Source organism: Pogoniulus pusillus, chromosome 18, assembly GCF_015220805.1.
Source record: "Pogoniulus pusillus isolate bPogPus1 chromosome 18, bPogPus1.pri, whole genome shotgun sequence".
NCBI classification, from domain to species: domain Eukaryota; kingdom Metazoa; phylum Chordata; class Aves; order Piciformes; family Lybiidae; genus Pogoniulus; species Pogoniulus pusillus.
Genome location: NC_087281.1, coordinates 23,318,767 through 23,338,012, shown reverse-complemented (window position 1 = coordinate 23,338,012; position 19,246 = coordinate 23,318,767). Strand labels below are relative to the sequence as shown.

General features: G+C 46.2%; 1 protein-coding gene across 4 annotated transcripts in view; it reads right to left on the bottom strand.

Annotated features, from left to right (window-relative positions):
• Window positions 1-19,246, bottom strand: part of TJAP1 (tight junction associated protein 1) — a 46,083-nt gene that overhangs the window by 14,637 nt on the left and 12,200 nt on the right. For 3 of the 4 annotated variants that reach the window (XM_064158774.1, XM_064158777.1, XM_064158775.1), the window contains 2 exons: window positions 3,406-3,500; window positions 1,824-1,877 (listed from right to left, as the gene is read on the bottom strand). The gene's annotated coding sequence lies outside the window, so the exon portion shown is untranslated. Of the gene's footprint in view, window positions 1-1,823; window positions 1,878-3,405; window positions 3,501-11,307; window positions 11,468-19,246 lie in introns of those variants that run through there. The other variant, XM_064158776.1, reaches the window with a different exon arrangement.

The window sequence follows — 19,246 nt, the reverse complement described above, 5'->3', positions numbered from 1 at the left end:
TTTGCAAGCTGCCCTTTTCTCTGCTAAAAACACAAGCTCACAAAAGTTTCTCATGCCTTTCACAGACATGAACAACTTCCTAGGACTGCACCACTCTACATCATTTTTGAAAGGTTATGGAGAACAGAGGAGGTGCCTGAGCATTGGAGGAAAGTCAGTATCGCTTCAGTCTTCATAAAGGGCAAGGAGGAGAACTACAATCCAGTCAGCCTCGCCTCCATCCCTGGAAAGGTGACAGAACAGTTCATTGTGGAGGTCACCTCTAAGCATGTGGAGAAAAAGAAGATTATCAACACTAGTCAGCACGGATTTACGAAGGGGAAACCATGCCTGACCAGTCTGATAACCTTCTGTGATGGGTAATGAGGGGACAGCAGTGGATGTTGTCTACCCTGACTTCAATAAGGCTTTTGACACTGTCTCCCATACCATCCTCCCAGATAAGCTTAGGAAGTGTGGGTTAGGTGACTCAACAGTGGGGTGGATTGAGAACCGGCTGAATGGCAGAGCATAGAGTGTTGTGATCAATGGTGTGGAGGCCTATGGCTAGTGGTCTGGTGTAACACATTCATCAACAACCTGGATGAAGGAACAGAGTGTAGGCTCAGCAAGTTTGCTGATGATACAAAATTAGGAAGAGTGGCTGACACAGCAGATGGCTCTGTTGCAATTCAGCAAGACTTGGACAGGCTGGAGAGCTGAGTAGAGGTGAACCTCATGAAGTTCAATGAGGACAAATGTAGAGTCCTGTGCCTGGGGAGGAATAATCCCATGCATCAGTACAGGTTAGGAGTTGATCTGATGGAAAGCAGCTCTGCAGAGGAGGATCTGAGAGTGCTGGTGGATAACAAATTCACCATGAGCCAGCAATGTGTCCTTGTGGCCAAGAAGGCCAATTGTATTCTGAGATGCATTAGAAAGAATGTGGCCAGCAGGTCAAGGGAAGGTCTCCTTCCCCTCTACTCTTCCCTGAAGAGGCCGAATCTGGAATATTGTGTTCAGTTCTGCATTTCCCAGTGCAAGGGAAGTGCTAGAGAAAGTCCAACAGAGTGCCACAAGAATGAACAAGGGGACAGGAGCATCTGTCTTGCAAGGAGAGGCTGAGAAGCCTGGGGCTCTTTAGTCTGGAAAAGAGAAGACTGAGAAGGAATCTTACAAATGCAGGTAAGTATGAGGATGGGGCTGGGCTCTTCTCAGTGGTGGCCAGTAATAGGACAAGTGAAAACTAGACCACAGTGAAAACTAGACCTTAAGGAGAGACTTCCTTCTTTGAGCTTGACAGAGCACTGGAACAGGCTGCCCAGAGAGGTTGTGGAGTGTCCTTCTCCAGAGACTTTCAAAACCTACCTGGATGCATTCTTCTGCAACCTGATCCAAATGTACCTGCATTAACAGGGAGGTTGAACTGGATAATCTCCAGAGGTCTCTTGCAACTCCTACCATTCTGTGGTTCTGTGACTAACCTGTAAATCTCCACCACCAGAATAGTGGAAACTCTTCCTTGCAGCAGTCATTCCCACAAGGACCCTTCTCCTAAAAAGACTCAAGCAGGTGAAGTGATCTCTAATACTTCAGAAGGATCACATCCAGTGTACCAAATACACATTCCACTGGGCCCCCAGGAAAAACAGCTGGGTCTGACTTGCTCAGAAGACATTTATTTTCTTCAAAGAGGAATGCTGAAATTCTGACCAGAAGCAGGTTTGTCAACACGCTACCACCAAACAAGGGATCTAGGGGGCTAAGGAGAGGAGATGCACATGAAGATATTCCAAGCTAAAATCACAACAATTTCTCCAGCCTACAAGGATCTGAGCACTTACCAGCCTCAAGTCAAATCTGAAACCTCATGAAGCAGAGACAGTCACTCAGATGCCCTGAAGAAAAGAAACAAATAGCTTAGCATCCCGTCAAAACAACTAGGTTGAAACCTTACCACATAAATACATATAGGCAATGTATATAACCAAGGACAACTGAATGGTCATCTTACTCCAAGTACCTGCCCCAAACCACATCAGATCTTCTGAAATTAAGTGAAATTGGCCTAGGATAGCTGGGTCACATCATCCAGCTAAAGCTGGAAAGACATCTAGCAAGAACATGTCTAAAGCAACTCAGCTGGGACCACACAAACTCAAAATTCATGAAGCAATAGCTTCAGGAGAAGCCTGGTTTCAGGAAGAACTAAACAAATCTCATGTGAAACGGAACCCTCCCAGTCAACCTTCCCCACTGCAAAGGAATGCTAACTGCAAAGCCTTCAGCACAGTAGTTTGCTAATGATAACAGTTACCACACTCATCCTTTTAAGTCAGTGATCCTTACCTACAAATCAGTTGGCTATTATCAGACTCTCATCTGAGCCAAAACATTACATCCTTGTGCCTACAGCTGTGATAACCCACACCTCCATGAGAGAGGAGGGCAAGTGACTCTCTGACTGCCAGGAAGCAGCTCTGCCTTGCTGTTAACAGGCTTCTGTAAAAGAGTGTCCAGCCAGCTAGAGATGCAATACAAGTTCAGAAATAACCTTCCTCTCTGCTCATAGCTCAGGGTACTCATCACTACAAGAGAACGGTGTTGATCTGGGAAGCAGATGTAAGAGCATAGCTCTGTGGCTGTCATTGCTACGAGCACAAGATACTGCGGAGGAGCCTTCTCTTCCCTGATGTACTTCTGCTGCTGTGCTGCTTTCTCCCTGTCAATAGTACCGAGCCTTGGGAAGCAGGACAGGAGTGCAGGGTGTAGAGCAGTTGTGTACACACACAGAGAGCCAAACTGAAAGTGAATGGAACAGACAGGCAACCAGGACCACACAAACTCGAGCTTTGCCAAAACAAACTGAAGAGGTGCCCTAGTGCTGGCCTTGCCCCAACAAGCTGTCTGGCCCCTTTGCTTACTACAATGCTGTTAAGTCAGGTCTCAACTAGCACAGGAAAAAAGAGCTTCACAACAGCATAACTGCTCTGCAAGGCAAACTGTAAAGTACAGAGGGAGAAAAAAAAGAGAGGGAGAATGTGCACCTCCAGGAGGGACCAGGCAAGCATAGTTTGAATCTGTTTTTCCACCAACTCCCAGCAGGAGCTGGTTCAGCATCAAGGCAAAAATCAGCCACGTGGGCTGGCAGACAAGCAGAGGATTCCAGGAACAGCTGCACGCGTGGGCCAACATGTTTCCATTGCAGAGGTGCTCAGAACAAACACACCAAAGGCCTCCCTGTCTCTAAGCAGACTCCTCGTGCTTCCTACCCCAGAGCTACCAACTGTGCTACCTGCCATCTCATCCCCACCTACCTGGAAAAGATTCCAGGATTCGAAGCTTACTCTTATGATCTGAGAATTTACAGAGACAGTGAAATCCTAACAATGCCTCCAGGCAACTTTCCCTCAGACAATGACTTACAGATCCAAAGTGACAATGTGTCCAAACATTTCTGGTCGCCTCTCTCCGAATCGGCTTTCCCCTGTCGGCATCCAGCAGCATCTGGTCAACAGCTTCTGAAACATGAGAAAGGAAAGTTAGCGTCAGGCACCTATTAGCACAACACATGGAGACAGCCAGGCATGCTCAGAGTAACCCACAGCCAGGTGCCAAAGCAGGAGTTGGCAGCAAACTGCTGGACCATCAGCTAGGCCCTTCTAGTGAAGTAATCTCCTTATCTTCACTGTGTCCCAGAAAGGAACTACCTTCTGAAAGGCAACTGCTTTTATGAAGTTATTCCAAGAGTTACTGCTTCCCTACTTGCATCCCTGTCCAACATCAGGAATCCAGCCTCTGTCATTCTGCTCCCACCACCCTGCTACATCAGTCTAACTTTCCTCTCCTGACTTCCCTGCACTGCACAGCACAGTGAAGCCCTCCTCACCTACAATGCCTGAGCATCCTTTGCTACAGCAGAGGGAGAATCCCAAGGCAGCTCCACTCACTATACCTGCACTTGAAAGAAGCACATACTCTCTGCAGAACAGACAGACCTTGTGCTCCAAAGCAGAAATGGACATTGGTAATACCCAGAAATAGAATGCACCAGTTCTGCTCACCACACTATTCACAAGCCTCTCTCTGAAGAAGCTTGCTGTCAAGTCCACATTCTGAGCACCCTGGAGAAGCTCAACTTTAGCCGGTAGCTACAGCAGGAGGCAGCTCCTCAGCTATTCTAATTAGCATTGTAATACGAGAGGAAACTTAACCTCCTGATTCCTTTTATCTGCTCCTTCCATCTCGCATCAGTAACATTCCTTAACATTTACAGTCCTCTTTCCTAGCAGGCTATCATCTACAGAAGCTCCAGTTCTACTGTCTTGTAGCTATCACCCACAGTAGTTCCAGTCTTACTTCTAAGCTCACTGACAGTTACAGCTTCGCTAGAATGGCTCATTGAGGGCTACGAGGACTGAGATCACATTGATCAGCATCAGCCACTGACGTCTTCTAGGTAAAAAGATACGAACACACAAAGGGTCAAAAGACTGCAGTGGAAAACAGTTTGCTTTGTTACTACCACAAGCTGAGGCTACCTTCACTCCCTCGCAAAGACAAAACATACAACCCCTTCCCTCTTCATAGCAAAGGAGTGCAGTGACAGCGACCGAATCCAGCTGCACAGACAGTACGCAAGCTTGACTCTGGCTGGTTTTATCAGAGAGCATCCCTCAGTGGAACATTCACCTGCAGAATAGCTACGTTCTCTTTTTGATCAGAGAAAGACAAAACCTTTATTACACACCAGGAACAGCTATCACCTACAAAGAATTGATTAAAAATACTCTGTACAGGACATACAAAACTAACAGCCACATGTCATGCACACAATGCCACAATACCCATTAGCAGCGTTAATGTCTCCAGTTAAGACATCCACAGCAGACAAAAAAAGACCCAAAAGCAACCTCAAGAGAAAAAGAGAGAGCACCAAAGAAAATAAGGATAGTAAGCACTTACTACCTTCCTGATATTTGATAAGCCCGTTGAGGGCTGAGTTAGCTAATAGTAAGTTTCAGTTCTAGGATGCACACAGTTTCTTGCCTGCTTGCTGTTGCAGTTGTCTTCATCATCACCTTGTCTAGCATTGCCTTTTCTGACCCTATTAAACAGTTTGCTTCTCAGCGTTCACGGTCAGCAGTCTCCTTTAACAGAAATATCACAGAATCCCACAATGTTAGATGTTCAAAGTGACTTCCAGAGATCACCCAGTCTGACCCCCCTGCCAAAAGCAGGATCACCTAAGGCAGTCCAGAGAGGAATGCATCCAGGTGGGTTTTGACATCTCCATACAAGGAGACTCCACAACCCCCCTGGGCAGCCTGCTCCAGTGCTGCATCACCCTCACTGTAAAGAAGCTTCTCCCCAGGTTGAGGTGAAATCTTCGATGTTCCTATCCATTGTTCTTTTATTGCTGCAGACCACTGAAAAGAGACTGGTCCCATCCACTTGACACCCACCCCTCAGGTATTTATAGGCATTGATCAGATCCCCCTCTCAGTCTTCACTTCTCAAGACTAAACAGCCCCAGGTCTCTCAGTTTCTCTTCACAGGGGAGATGCTCAAGTCCTGTAATCATGCTTATAGCTCTCTGTTGGACTCTCTCCAGCAGGTCCCTGTCTCTCTTGAACTGGGGGGCCCAAAACTGGACACAATACTCCAGGTGAGGTCTCACTAGGGTAGAGAGAGAGAAGAACCTCCCTAGACCTGCTGGACACACTTTTCTTGATGCACCCCAGGATACCATTGACCCTCTTGGCCACAAGGGCACTTTGTTGTCCACCAGGACTCCAAGGTCTTTCTTGCTGGAGCTGCCCTCCTGTAGGGCAACCCCCTACCTGTACTGGTGCCTGCTGTTATTCCTCCCCAGATGCAGGACCCTGCACTTGTCCTTATTGAATTTCATGAGGCTTGCCTTCACCCAGCTCTCCAGCCTGTCCAGATCTCACTGGATGACAGCACAGTCCCCCAGTTTTGTATCATCAGTGAACTTGCTGAGGCTGATTACATTGCAGGAAATATCTCTTATTCCAGACAGTGTCATCTTTCTAGTCATATCTTAAACCCAGGATTTCTTTGTTCTTTTGTTCAGAAAGATAAACTTGTATGACACAAAAATACATCACATAACACAATCACAGTCACACACATGTCTAATGCAACACTACAGAAACATTGCCTATCACAGAGTCACTGTATGCAAAAACCCAAACCCCCAAACAGCTCCGAATGCAGCATCCATATGTAAAAAGTGTTGATGCTGTCCTGTGTCACATATTTGGATCCCCACAGCTAACCCAGAATTTTTAAGCTGTCTGGGCCAACCTACGCTCCAGTTGCATATCCAATACTTGGCACTGGTACACCCTGCTGTAGCAGGCAGCACTGGCTATTCACTAGCATCATGACAAGCAAAAGAAAGAGACATGTCCAGCTGCCTTCCTCTGCTTATGGGCAGAGGCAACCTTATTCTCCACAAGACTCAAGCTAGGCTATGGGAGAAGCTCCTGCAGTAAGCCTGATCAAGACAACTGATCAGCAAGATGGATAACTCCATCAAGAAGTCTTGTCCAGGACAAACAAGTTGTGTGAAGTTAAAAACAGCAGCACCTGTAGGCTGGTGGTGCCAAGTATGATGGAAAAGGACTGCAAGGTTATTAAAGGACACTTTAAAACTTAATAAGAGTGATCTTTTCATTCAGAGAAGTCATCTCAAAGCACATTCAGATCCATTCTGCTACTAGCTACTTTGAGGCTCGTTTTACAATGAAAGGATGACAGCTCCTAAGCAGAAACTCACGTCTCAGTTCTGCCTGGATGGTAATGCTCACGATTCACATCTGAGTAATGGCATTACAATGACTCTTGGATTAAAATTGAGTTTCAGGAGGATTATTGCTCATTCCTGCTTTTCCATACTAATTAACCTTGCCTATTAAGCAGAATCTTCTATTCTGTGCACGGGAACAATTCCAAGAGCTATCAAGAAAAAGGGATCAGGCTAGCTGCTGAACAACAAACAGTCCATGTAACTAGCTCCACTTAGCACCTACCATTTCCAAAGAGAATGAAATCCCTAGACTTGACAGTCTTACATAGCTCATGTTGAATGTAAATGCCACCGGACATACCATGTGTCTGTCATATCCACTCTGCCCTACCAAAGCCTCTTCAAAGTGATCAGAATTGAGCTTTTATTACAGTCTTGCTCCTCTTTTCCACGACACAAAGATCTCGGTCTCCCTAATTCAGTTACACTCCATACCCTCAAGTATTCATGGTTTTATCTACTCTCTCTACTGTGTTAAGAGTAGCGTAGCTTCCCTAACTCTTTTTCTAAAAGCCAGGACAGGTCAGCATCGCCCAAGAAATACCAGCACTGCTAGCACATCATTGGAATCGAACACAACAGCTGATTAACATCTGAAAAGGAATGGGACAGGAAGCAAAAGACCTGAATCCAATCCCTAGAAGGAATGTTAATGGAGAATAAAAATACCGAGGGGAGATTCTGACCAGGAAATGAACATTAACTTTCTAGTGCATACAACAGCATAGAACCACCCTTAATGGCTCCATCTCTGGGGGGGCTGGACTGGATGACTTTCAAGGGCCCCTTCCAGGCCAATGCATTCTGCCATTCTGTAACCTGAAACTGCACAAGAACAAGCTCGGCAAAAGGTCATTTGGGAAGTTACCTTTAGCACTGACACCTACATCATGGGCTACTGACAGCTTCTCAGCTTCCAGAAATGCTGACATGCCAGCAGCCTCTTTGATTTGTTAGTGATCCTGTTGGTTTGATTTCTTCAGCTCTCGCAAGGCGGTTTGGTCTACAAAATTCCAGTCTCTTCATCTTTGGGCTTTCATGTACCCATTCCATCTTCTTACCTGTTCTTTTAACATGCTTTTGGAGCATGTTTCTCAGATATTTAAAGAGAAGTATACCAGACCCTTAGAAATAACTCATGGAGGTTAGGAGAGCACCTAAAAAGTTCCTGAAAATAACTGCCTGGGCCCTAGGAAAAATTTGTTAGGAAAAAAAAAGCTTGACTCTCTAAGATGTATCTTGCAACAAGCTGGCAGACTATACAAGGGAAATTTGGGAGCCACAGCCTTAAATTTTCTCAGATGTAAGCTAGAAAACAGGTAGATCAAGCAAACATTTGAAGAAGAGGAGGAAGTGGGTAAATATTCCTGTAGGAATTCCCTTCCCAGACCTCTGTCAGCTTCTGTGCTGTGTAAGAGGGGACAAAAATAGTGTGGGGAGGGAAGAAATCATCCATTACCCTCCCAGAACATAAAATCAAAACGTATGTAATTAGAACAAGGTAGGAACAGCCTACATTTTTCAGACACTGAGAATGTAGCCCTTGTAAGTATTCCCCAAGCCTCATACAACTCCTAACAATTAGTATCAGCAATCCTTTTGTTTCAGTCTTTGGTTTTAGAAGTTCTGGGAAAACTACAGTCTTCAGCTCCTCAGTGCCAGGGACCAAATGTCACTGAGCTGTCCCTCTATCAGGCAATATAGCAGTGTTAAGAAGAATGCTCCATCAGTGCACAACTTATATACTTGCCTCAATACACTGTCCAAAACATCACCTCTATCTGTGAGTCGCAGTGGTGCACAGATGGCTAACACAGCATGTGTTAGCTACAAAGCCAAGCAATGGAGCACAGCACACTATCTGCATTATTTACAGAGGACAGATGGACAAATTGTTGCAGTGACACAGGCTACAGAGCATCTGCAATGCTGAAGAGGCTTCAAGTCCAGTCCTAACACTCACAGATGCTGGCAAAAGCAAATTGCAAGAAATGAAATGACCGTTTACAGCAGCCAGCTTTATTCTGAAACACTACGGCCACCCCAGTAAAGTAATTCACATGCCAGCTGTGTTCCCATAGAGCCTTCACCTGCAAGCAGAAAACACAAAATGCATTTACTAGAGTTACCCCTTTCAACAAGAAAGAGACCTGACATCTGCAGCCATTTAGTAACTTCTTCCTTGACCATGAACTTAATATGTAAGTTGCCATACATCCTGAGGCACACGCTAGGGAGAGACAGTAACTGCAAAACAGCATCAAAATGGAATGAAATTTCTTCAGGCTTGGAACAGCTGTAGAAAAGTCCAGCCCAAACCTGCTCAGTCATCTGAATCTTTTGAAATACTGAATGTTTGCAAAAGTTCTGAGGCCTTGTTTTTGCTGCATATGCAGCATGCTAACTGGCTCTGCACACACTTTCATTGGCAGGCTGAGGAGGAACCTTACAATAACATTTCAGGAGTCCTACATCTGCTCTAGATTAAAAACGTCTGATTTATAAGGTGGATCAATCTACTTTCATTGAACACTATGGTTAAGAATGACTCAGTTGTAGAAAGGCTTGCCAGGATCAGTTCACCCATCCTCCAGCAACAGGCACCAGAATAGGTTCTTTCATTCTGCAATCACGTGCCTGCAGCCAAACACCAGATACTGTTCAGCAAGTAATAAAAAGGATTATTTTTCCCCCAAAGCCTTGTCTACATATACACTGTACTAAATTAAATGGACTCAGAAAATAAGGCAAGGCAGCATAACTCTCCTAGGTAAACGTTCTTAATTCAGTTTAAGAGCACTTAACACTGAGCCAACTTAAGTTAAATAGATACAAGATAAACTAAACCAAGGATGCCTATAAGAATGCTGCACTAATATAATCACAGCTGCTAATATAATCTAATCTGATTAATTAAAACAGTACAATTTCCTGCAACAGCAACATCCTCACCAATACTGAGCTTAACCCTTTTTTTGCCCTTTTCTATTTCCAAAGAAGGTTTTGCTGGGTTTTGTGTGCTTTTCTTTCAAATAATCCAGGGACATCTCTCTCAGTGTCAGTATCAGCTAACCACACTACACAAGATATTAAAAGGCATTGATGTTTACATGACTTCAAAGCTTTACTACTCCTGTGACATCATAATGTGCAGGCCAGCATGATGTAACATTTTCCTCTGCTTTCCTCAAGCAAGAAGAGAAGGGTGATCACAGATATTTGTGCTGCTTTCCAAACACCCATGCAGGTTTTATTTGCTGAGGCACAAAATACCTGATGTGGTTTTGAAACTGGAAAGGTGATGTTCCCCACTTTGGTTCCTAAGGGTACGACTCATCAACAATTAACTGAGCCAACTGGAGTGTGGAGTTAGAGCACATTATCTAACTGCCCCCAGACATGGTCTTACTGTTGCCCATCTTCCACCAAAATACAAGGTTCTCTCACTAGCTGTTGGATAAGCACATCCACAAAACAAGGCTGAGGTCAAATCGCACTACAGTTGCCTCTCATCTCCTCAGTTCCCATAGTGCTTCCACCTGAAAGGAGAATTACTGGGATTTCTTTTCCTTTTCTCATTGAAAACTACCTGAACTGCTCCTCCTAAATACAAAGACTTAATTTATCTTCATTCTTTTGGTACTCTCATTTTTACCTCTACCAGCTTCCTCAGTTCAGTCACTCTGAGCTCACTCTGACCTTCCTTGCTCTGGCAACACAACCATCCCCCTCTCCTCACTGCCATCTTCTACTGCCATCTCTGAACTCCCATCTACAGCACTAACTTCCTCTTCACTACAAGTTTTCCATGTTCAGCACAGAAAAACTAGAGCAGGAACCTGCTCAGCATTACTTGCAAAGAACTAAGCCCTATAATTCGCCTTCAGAAACTAAACTGTTGCACCTCTGAACAACGTGGTGAGCTGTCACTTCTGCTGAGTACCAGCAGCAGCCCTGAAATCAACCAGAGCTGGAAGTCCATTTCATTTATTGTATTTCTGACAGAGCTAGTTTGAAGCCCTGACCACATGGCAACAGGGACTGTAGGTACACACAAGAGTTCAGTTGCTAAGGGAACCACATTTCCACATATTCTATGTTATGAGATTTAAATTTCAACTCTCAAAGGGCTGCAGGCATATTTTTACAATAAACTGTCTGCTCTTGAGTCTCAGATTCACACTGGTAGCTTCCAGCAATTATAGGGTGATGTGGCCCCACACAAGCTCTAGGATAGATGCTCACCATAAATACAACAAGGAAGGCAGGAACAATTTCCATTCCATAAGCAAAGAAATTAAGGCACTATGAGAAAAAACAGCTGTGTGCACTGTTCCTGCACAAAATTCAGTATTAAAGACACATGACTTTGTCTGTCATAAGAAAGGAACTGCAGGAAAATACAGCAAGACATAGCTTTATTTCTTGCACCTAAATCAAAACTCATCTGGGACAGAAAACAGGAGGAAAGTGTACATGAGACAAACACCTACCTGAAAGCAACTGAGTCGAATAGCCTTAAATTCCATATAAGTACAAATAAAGCAGTATCCCTGATCCAGTGGTAGAAGAACAGTATTTGTACTATACTCAATCCTCTCTGCTGCTGGGGTTTAATCCCAGCAAGAACTGGTTTGGTTTAATTAGCTTTTCACTAGCAGATGGTCAGATGTGAGAGGCAGAGAATGGCACAGGCTTAACTGTTGGGTGATTGTGCAGCTGCATCTGTAGCTGCACAGTTAAGCATGTCCAGGAGTCCAGCTGTAGTTTGCATGACACAGACCATGCATGCCATTAGCCAAATGTCAGCCTCCTCTTTCTCTAGACTATGTATCAGCCAGAGGCAGTATCCAAAGATGGGCAAACAAGCAGCATGCAGTCTCACCACCATCCCCTTTCTCAGACAAACCCCTCAAATCTTAACCAACCAAAAGGCCCTCTTTCTTTGGTGCCAGAAGCATATTCAAAAGTATTGCCATGGAAACTTGAGCCATCCTCTGTGCTATTCATCAGAGATGATGTTTTAGCACTGAAATATTTTATGATCTCTACAACATTAAACAGCAGTTAGTACAATGAAATAAAACTACAGACTTCAGCAGTGTGTGAGGATGGCAGTGGTGCACTCTTCAACTAAGCCACCCAGTTCCCACTTCACCTACATTATAAACTGACAGCAAAATACAGTGCAACAGAGAGAAACAGAAGTGGTGTCAGAGGAGGAAACCTATCCAGCCATGGGGAGAAAAGAGAAAGGGGTTCAAGCCTTTCCACAAAGCTGATCAGATTCTGTCACTTTCCTTTCCTAGAGGTTACAACTGATGTTGTTGCTGACTAACCCAAGTCAGAGACATCATCTACCCTGCATCAAGTATTCCCCACTAAACACCACTCAGCCTCTGCATCCAGGCACATCATGGAGTGCTAAAGTACCTACACACTGGCAGGAGTCTCAACAGGCCACACAAGCACAACAGGGAAAGGAGACTGGTTTCAAAAACATGCTTTGGGCCCAAAGGCAGGAACAAGCACAAAACTTGTCCAAACTCGGTCAACAATAGAGAAATATGGTTCCTAAAATGGAGTGCAATCCCAGAGCATCTTCTCTCTTTCTTGTGGTGTGGCCTGTAGTTTATCTGCCTCAGTCTGTCACATTTGGTTTGGGTTTGGTGGGTTTTTTTGGGGGTTTTTTTGAGTTTGGTTGGTTGGAGTTTTTTTGGGGTTTGGGTGGGGGTAGGTTTTTTGTTTGGTTTCCTGGTTTATTTGATATTTTCTTAGTCTTCAGCATCACTGAACTGCTGAGAGATTTTGTTCTGAGAGTTCAGTCACCGAAATACAACACTGTCTAGTTCATTTAGGAAAAAAGCCAACAGATCCACCTACCTCTCCTTAATTGGTGACCTGCATAAAGCATGCAACTAACTAAGGCTCTTCCCATTCACCTGCAGACTAGTCAGTCCTAATAGCAGGATCTTAACCACAGCAGAGGGGACTTGGGGATAGCATAAACCTGTTAACTATTCTCAAGTTAAGACAGAGAAGTAGTCAGGGCTTGTGGGAAAGCAACAAGGAATGCCAAAGCCCTTTTGGAACTGAAGCTGGGAAAGGAAGTAAAAGAGAACAAGAAAGGCTTCTTCAAATCCATCAGTAGAAAGAAGAACAGGCAAGGTGTGGGGGCACTGCTGAACAAGGAGGCAGCCTTGATAACTGAGGATGCACAGAAGGCAGAGTTGCTGAATGCCTTCTTTGCTTCAGTCTTTACACCTAAGACTAAACTCCCCTATGGACTCCAGACCCTGGAAGAAGGAAGGGAAGCCTGGAGGAGGGAATGCTCCCCACTGGTCAGTGCAGACTGGGTTAGGGATCAGTTACACAAATTAAACATTCACAAGTCCATGGGCCCCGAGAGAACTGGCTGATATTATTGCTCTACCACTCTCCATCACCTTTGCCAAATGGTGGCAGACAGGAGAGGTGCCTGAGGACTGGAGCAGAGCCAATGTCACTCCAGCCTTCAAAAAGGGCAAGAAAGAGGTTCCAGGAAACTACAGACCAGTCAGCCTCATCTCCATCCCTGGAAAAATGATGGAGCAGCTCCTTTTGGAGGGCATCTCAAGGCACTTGGAAGAGAAGGTTATCAGGAGTAGTCAGCATGGATTTACCAAGGGTAAGTCCTGCTTAACTAACCTGAGAGCATTTTATGACACCATAACTGAATGGGTAGATTCAGGGAGAGCAGTGGCTGTAGTCTACCTTGACCTTAGCAAGGCCTTTGACACTGTCTCCCTTGATATTCTAGTGAGCAAGCTGAGGAAGTGTGGGATGGAAGAGCAGACAGTGAGGTGGGTTAGGAACTGGTTGCAAGATAGAGTTCAGAGGATGGTGATCAATGGTGCCAGGCCCAGCTGGAGAGCTGTGACCTGTGGTGTCCCCCAGGGATCAGCGCTGGGGCCAGTCCTGTTCAGCATCTTCATCAGTAACATTGATGAGGGCACAGACAGACAGAGTCTGCTCAGCAAGTTTGCTGATGACACCAAGCTGGGAGGCTTGGCTGAGACAGCTGCAGGCTGTGCTGCCATCCAGAGAGACCTGCACAGACTGAGAGCTGGGCACAGAGGAACCAGATGAAGCTCAACAAGGACAAGTGCAGAGTCCTGCGTCCGGGGAAGAATAACAAACTGCATCAGTACAGGCTGGGAGGTGATCTGCTGGAGAGCAGCCCTGTGCAGAGGGACCTGGGGCTCCTGGTGGCTAACAAGTTACCCACGGCACAGCAATGTGCCCTCGTAGTCAAGAAGGCCAATGGCATCCTGAAGTGTATTCGGAAGAGTGTGTCCAGCAGATCAAGGCAGATTCTCCTCCTCCTCTATTCTGCCCTGGTGAGACCTTATCTTGGAAACTGTGTTCAGTTTTGGGCTCCCCAGCTGAAAAGGGACAGGGATCTGCTGGAGAGGGTCCAGCAGAGGGCTAAGAGGATGATGAGGGGACTGGAGGGCATGGCTTATGAGGAGAGGCTGAGGGACCTGGGGCTGCTTAGTTTGGAGAAGAGAAGACTTAAGAGGAGATTTGATAAATGTTTATAAGTGTCTGAAGGCTGCCAGGAGGGGGGGACAGGCTCTGCTCACTGCTCCCTGGGATAGAACAAATAGCAATGGGTGTAAGTTGCAGCAAAAGAGGTTCCGCCTCAACACAAGGGGTAACTTCTGTGCTGTAAGGGTCACAGAGCACTGGCACAGGCTCCCCAGAGAGGTTGTGGAGTCTCCTTCTCTGAAGACTTCCAAGGCCTGTCTGGATGTGCTCCTCTGTGATCTGTGTTAGATAGGATTGTCCTGCTCTGGCAGGGCGGTTGGACTCGATGATGTCTTTGGGTCCCTTCCAACCCCTAATATCCTGTGAGCCTGTGAAAAACATCTCCTCTTTAGCAGTGAAGACAAGCTGTTCACCTCCACAGGGCTCCACACTGCAGACCCCTCTGTAAGTTAGCTTTACACAGCTCTTCAGAGAGCAAACTGGGAAGCAGAGATGAAGGTGAAGTCACCTAACTTCACAGGCACTCTAACTGGGAGCAGAAGATGATCAGCCCCAAATATCCTAATGAATAAAAGCCATCATATTCCTATCATTTTTCCTTTGTTCAAGTCAAGTGTCAGACTAAACCACTCGAAGAGCTATCAGCTCACCACTCCTCTCAGAGCAAAGACCAAGGATGAATGTCAGTGTGTAGACAGGCAGATATAGCAAAGCTAAGGTGTTTGTTCAGTCCCGACAGCAAGCTGCTTGTTCACGCTTTCAGCTTCATGCAGCTGCATGAGCTTAGTGCTACAGACTCTGTGACTCTGGGCTAAGGAATGTTTTAGCTGGAGAAACCCCACATCTGCTGCTGGCGCAAGGTCCCACAGGATCAGACCAACTCCCAGCTTGCTGTCCAGAAGAAACTCTGCTTTCTGCACCCTGTCCCACCAGGGGGAGATCTAGTTACTTGGTGAGGGTTACTGCTCTAACCAGAGAAGCTCATCGCCCCAGAAGATGTGTTTATGACTGGACAGAGAGAAGCACAGGTATGTGAATTCCTAGACAGTCCTGAAGGACACCAGGGAAGCCTAAACAAGGAATTAGAACCTTTCTCTCCATAACACATTAAAACTCACTGACAGGAAAGAAAAAGGCCAATAATTAGCCTCTCTTCTTCCTTAGCCAAGGACACCTCCATTTCATTCTAGCTCACTTACTCCCTGGCAACCAGAAAGTGACAGCAGAAGTAGTATTTAGTCCTAAATGAGACCTCCATTTTTGCAGCAATAGCCTATAGTACAGAACAAAGCTGAAACATCCAATGATTAAACACACTTAAATGTTCTATCAGTAACACTCCATCTAACACATTCTTAGGCTTAATTTTGCCATACAGCACATTTTTTAGTTTGGCACTTCACAACAGAGGAAGGAAAACAAAGATTCGGGCAACAGACTTTTTTGTCAACATCCAAGCCCTAGAAGGCAGATATGGAGTCAGTGACAACTAGTTTGAAACCAAATACACAGTTAGCATGAACTCAGAAGAGAGCCTAATGTGAATAATTTCAAACTGCTTCACAATAACAGGAGTCTTGTGCAGTGAGTAGCATTCCCCAAATCACCATCACTCAGATCTGCTTCAAAATGTGACACATCCCTCTTGAGAGGGTGGCATGAACCAAGCTGTTAGCAGTAGCTCTGCAGCAACTGACTCAGACTGTGACAACCAGCAAAATTAAAAGCTATACCATGAATCACAGAACATTTTGGGTTAGAAGGAATCTTAACAGGTCATCTAGTTCCAACACCTGCCTCAGTCTTGCCACCATAGTCAGGGACACCTCTTGCTAGACCAGATTGCTCAGGGCCCCATCCAACCTGGCTTTGAACATTTCAGGGCTGGAGTCTTCACAACTCCTGAGGGAGCAGGGGGTGTGCAGCCTGGAAAAGAGGAGGCTCAGGGGTGACCTCATTGCTGGCTACAACTACCTGAAGGGAGGCTGTAGTCAGGTGGGGGTTGGTCTCTTCTCCCAGACAACCAGCAACAGAACAAGGGGACACAGTCTCAAGTTGTGCCAGGGGAGGTCTAGGCTGGATGTTAGGAGGAAGTTCTTCACAGAGAGAGTGATTGGCATTGGAATGGGCTGCCCAGGGACGTGGTGGAGTTGCCGTCCCTGGAGGTGTTGAAGCAAAGCCTGGATGAGGCACTTAGTGCCATGGTCTGGTTGACTGGCTAGGGCTGGGTGCTAGGTTGGACTGGCTGAGCTTGGAGGTCTCTTCCAACCTGGCTGATTCTATGATTCTCTGGGCAGTCTGTTCCAGCACCTCATCCACCCTCAAGGTTAAGAATTTCTTCCTAATGTCTCATCTAAATCTAGCTTCTTCCAATCTGAAGTCACTACACCTCATCCTGTCACTAAATGCCTTTCTAAAAAGTGCTTCTCTAGCTTTCCTGTAGGTCCCCTTCAAGGACTGGAAGGCTGCTATAAGGTCTCCCTGGAGCCTTCTCTTCTATAGGCTGAAAAACTCCTACTCTGTCAGACTATCTTCACAGGAGAGATGCTTCAGCCCTCTAATTATCCTTGTGGACCTCCTCTGGACTTGTTTAAAGAGTTTCAAGTTCTTGTGTTGTGTGCTACAGAGCTGGATGTGATACTCCAGGACATTATACATGAGAGGAGAAGGGGAGAATCGCCTCCCCCACCCTGCTCACTACCCATTCTTTTGATGTAGCCCAGGATACGGTTGGATTTCTGGGCTCCAAGTGCACATTGCTGCCTCATGTCAAGCTTCTCATCAACTAGCATCCCCAAGTCCTCCTCAGGAATGTTCTCTATCCATCTTCCACCCAGCCTGTATTTGTGCTTGCAACTGTTCCAACCCCAGTGCAGGACATGTCACTTGGATTTGTTGAACTTCATGAGGTTGGCACTGGCCCACATCTCAAGCCTGTCAAGGTCTCTCTGGATGGCATCCCTTCCCTCCAGCATGTTGACTGCACCACAGAGCTTGGTGTCACCAGCAAACCTGCTGAGTGTGCACTCAATTCCACTGTTTGTGTCATCAACAGACATGTTAAACTGCATGGGTCCCAGTACTGACCCCAAGAACACCATCTGTCAGTAGTTGTCACTTAGATATTGTGCCACTGACAACCACTCTTTGAGTATGACCATGTCAATTCCTTGCACACCAAATGGTCTACTCATCAAATCCACGTCTTTCCAATGTAGAGGCCAAGATGTTGTGGGCAACAGTGTCAGACACTTTGCACAAGTCCAGGTAGATGACACCAGTTGTCTTTTCATGTTCATCAGCAAAGCCAGAACACTTCTGACCGACAACTTGTCCATGCTTGCTACTGTCCAAGGACAGCACCGAGGAGGTCTTTTGCAAAAGACTCACTTTAATATGGAAATGATTAGCACTCATAGAATTACAGGCTGCTAGAAATTACCAGAATGGCATTCAAGTCCTGTGTAATGAAGGGCTTACCAAGGGCATAGAAGATGCTCTGATGTTCTTTCCACAAGCCTTGCCTATGGGCTGCCCATACTGGCACTGCCAAGGGGACCACGTTTCCCCATACCAGGTAAATGAAAGACTTATATAAAGAAGACAAGGATGGCCTGATAGGGACATGGAAAATTAGTGACCCTATCTCAAAGACACCATCGAGGATGATGTCTTTGAGAAAGTCAAGGATCTCTGCATCCTGATCTGCCATCCTTAACCAAGCTTTCCATCCTCTTCTTTTGGGGTACCAGTCAGCAAAACAAAGCTTTGCCAGAACAAGTTGCAGTAGTCCAGCTGCAGAGCACACATTTAAGAGCACTTACCCACTGACTGAGGGAAACGCCCCTGCCCGGGTTAAATCCTAGAGCCATTCCATCCCCAGGCAGGCATCTCATGCAGAGTTTGTACCACACAGAGCTTGATGCCACTAGCCACTCAATCGTCTACTGATTGCCAAGAGCACGCAGAGGGACAACCCAACCTTAATTGGCCTTGTCGGTGTAAATTAAACCCCACAACACACCCAAGCAAACAGCCAGTTCCTCTGGAGGAGCAGGCATGAGTTATTTTGCTGCAGCTATAAAGGAAACATTGCTGCTAGGACATGCCCCTGGAGTGACTGTGCTGCTCAGCTCTCCTGCTACATTCCTGGGGTTGTTTAGCACGGATTCAGCTCTAGCCTTTCCACAAGCGAGAAGTCTGAACCCTGAATGCCATCTGCAAACACAGCCAGACTCCACCTCCTGCATGCCTGCAGGCCACCAGGTGTGGCCAGGAATGGCACAAGCTACACTCTAAACACACCTTTGATGTGGAGCTGAAAGCATGTAGCCAGAGGGCATGAACAGCACGCCGCCTGCCGCTGCGCTGACTCCCAGGGCAGGAATGCGGCTGCAACCACAGGCCAAGGAAGGCAAACACATCGCATTCCTCACCAGGCAGGGAAGGAAAACAAGCAGCAAGCCCACACACCCACCTCACCGACACTGACCACGCTCCTCAGGCACGCCAGTCCTGCCACTGCCAAGCCCCCAACAACAGCTTCAGCCTCAAACTCATTTGTGGATGAGTCCTTGAGTTCTCCAGACAACTTCTTGTGCCATGGGGCAAGAGAAATAAAGCACGGCAGAGGAGCTATCAACTGAGTTCAAGCCATGGAGAAGATAAGATCTGCCACCAGGGCTGGGAAGTAATCTTTCAGGGCAGAAACAGCTCTGTTCAGTAGTCTGGGAAGGGAATTTCCCTGATTTTTCCTGTAAGACAAGGGACAAACATAGCTTGACAAGTCTCAGTGGAGGCAGAGCTAAGACACCTACATCAGGCATAAGGAGTGCTTGGAAGGATCTAAGCCTTTTTCCATCCCCCAGGAAACCTCTTTACCTTAAGGGATGCAGCTTCTGA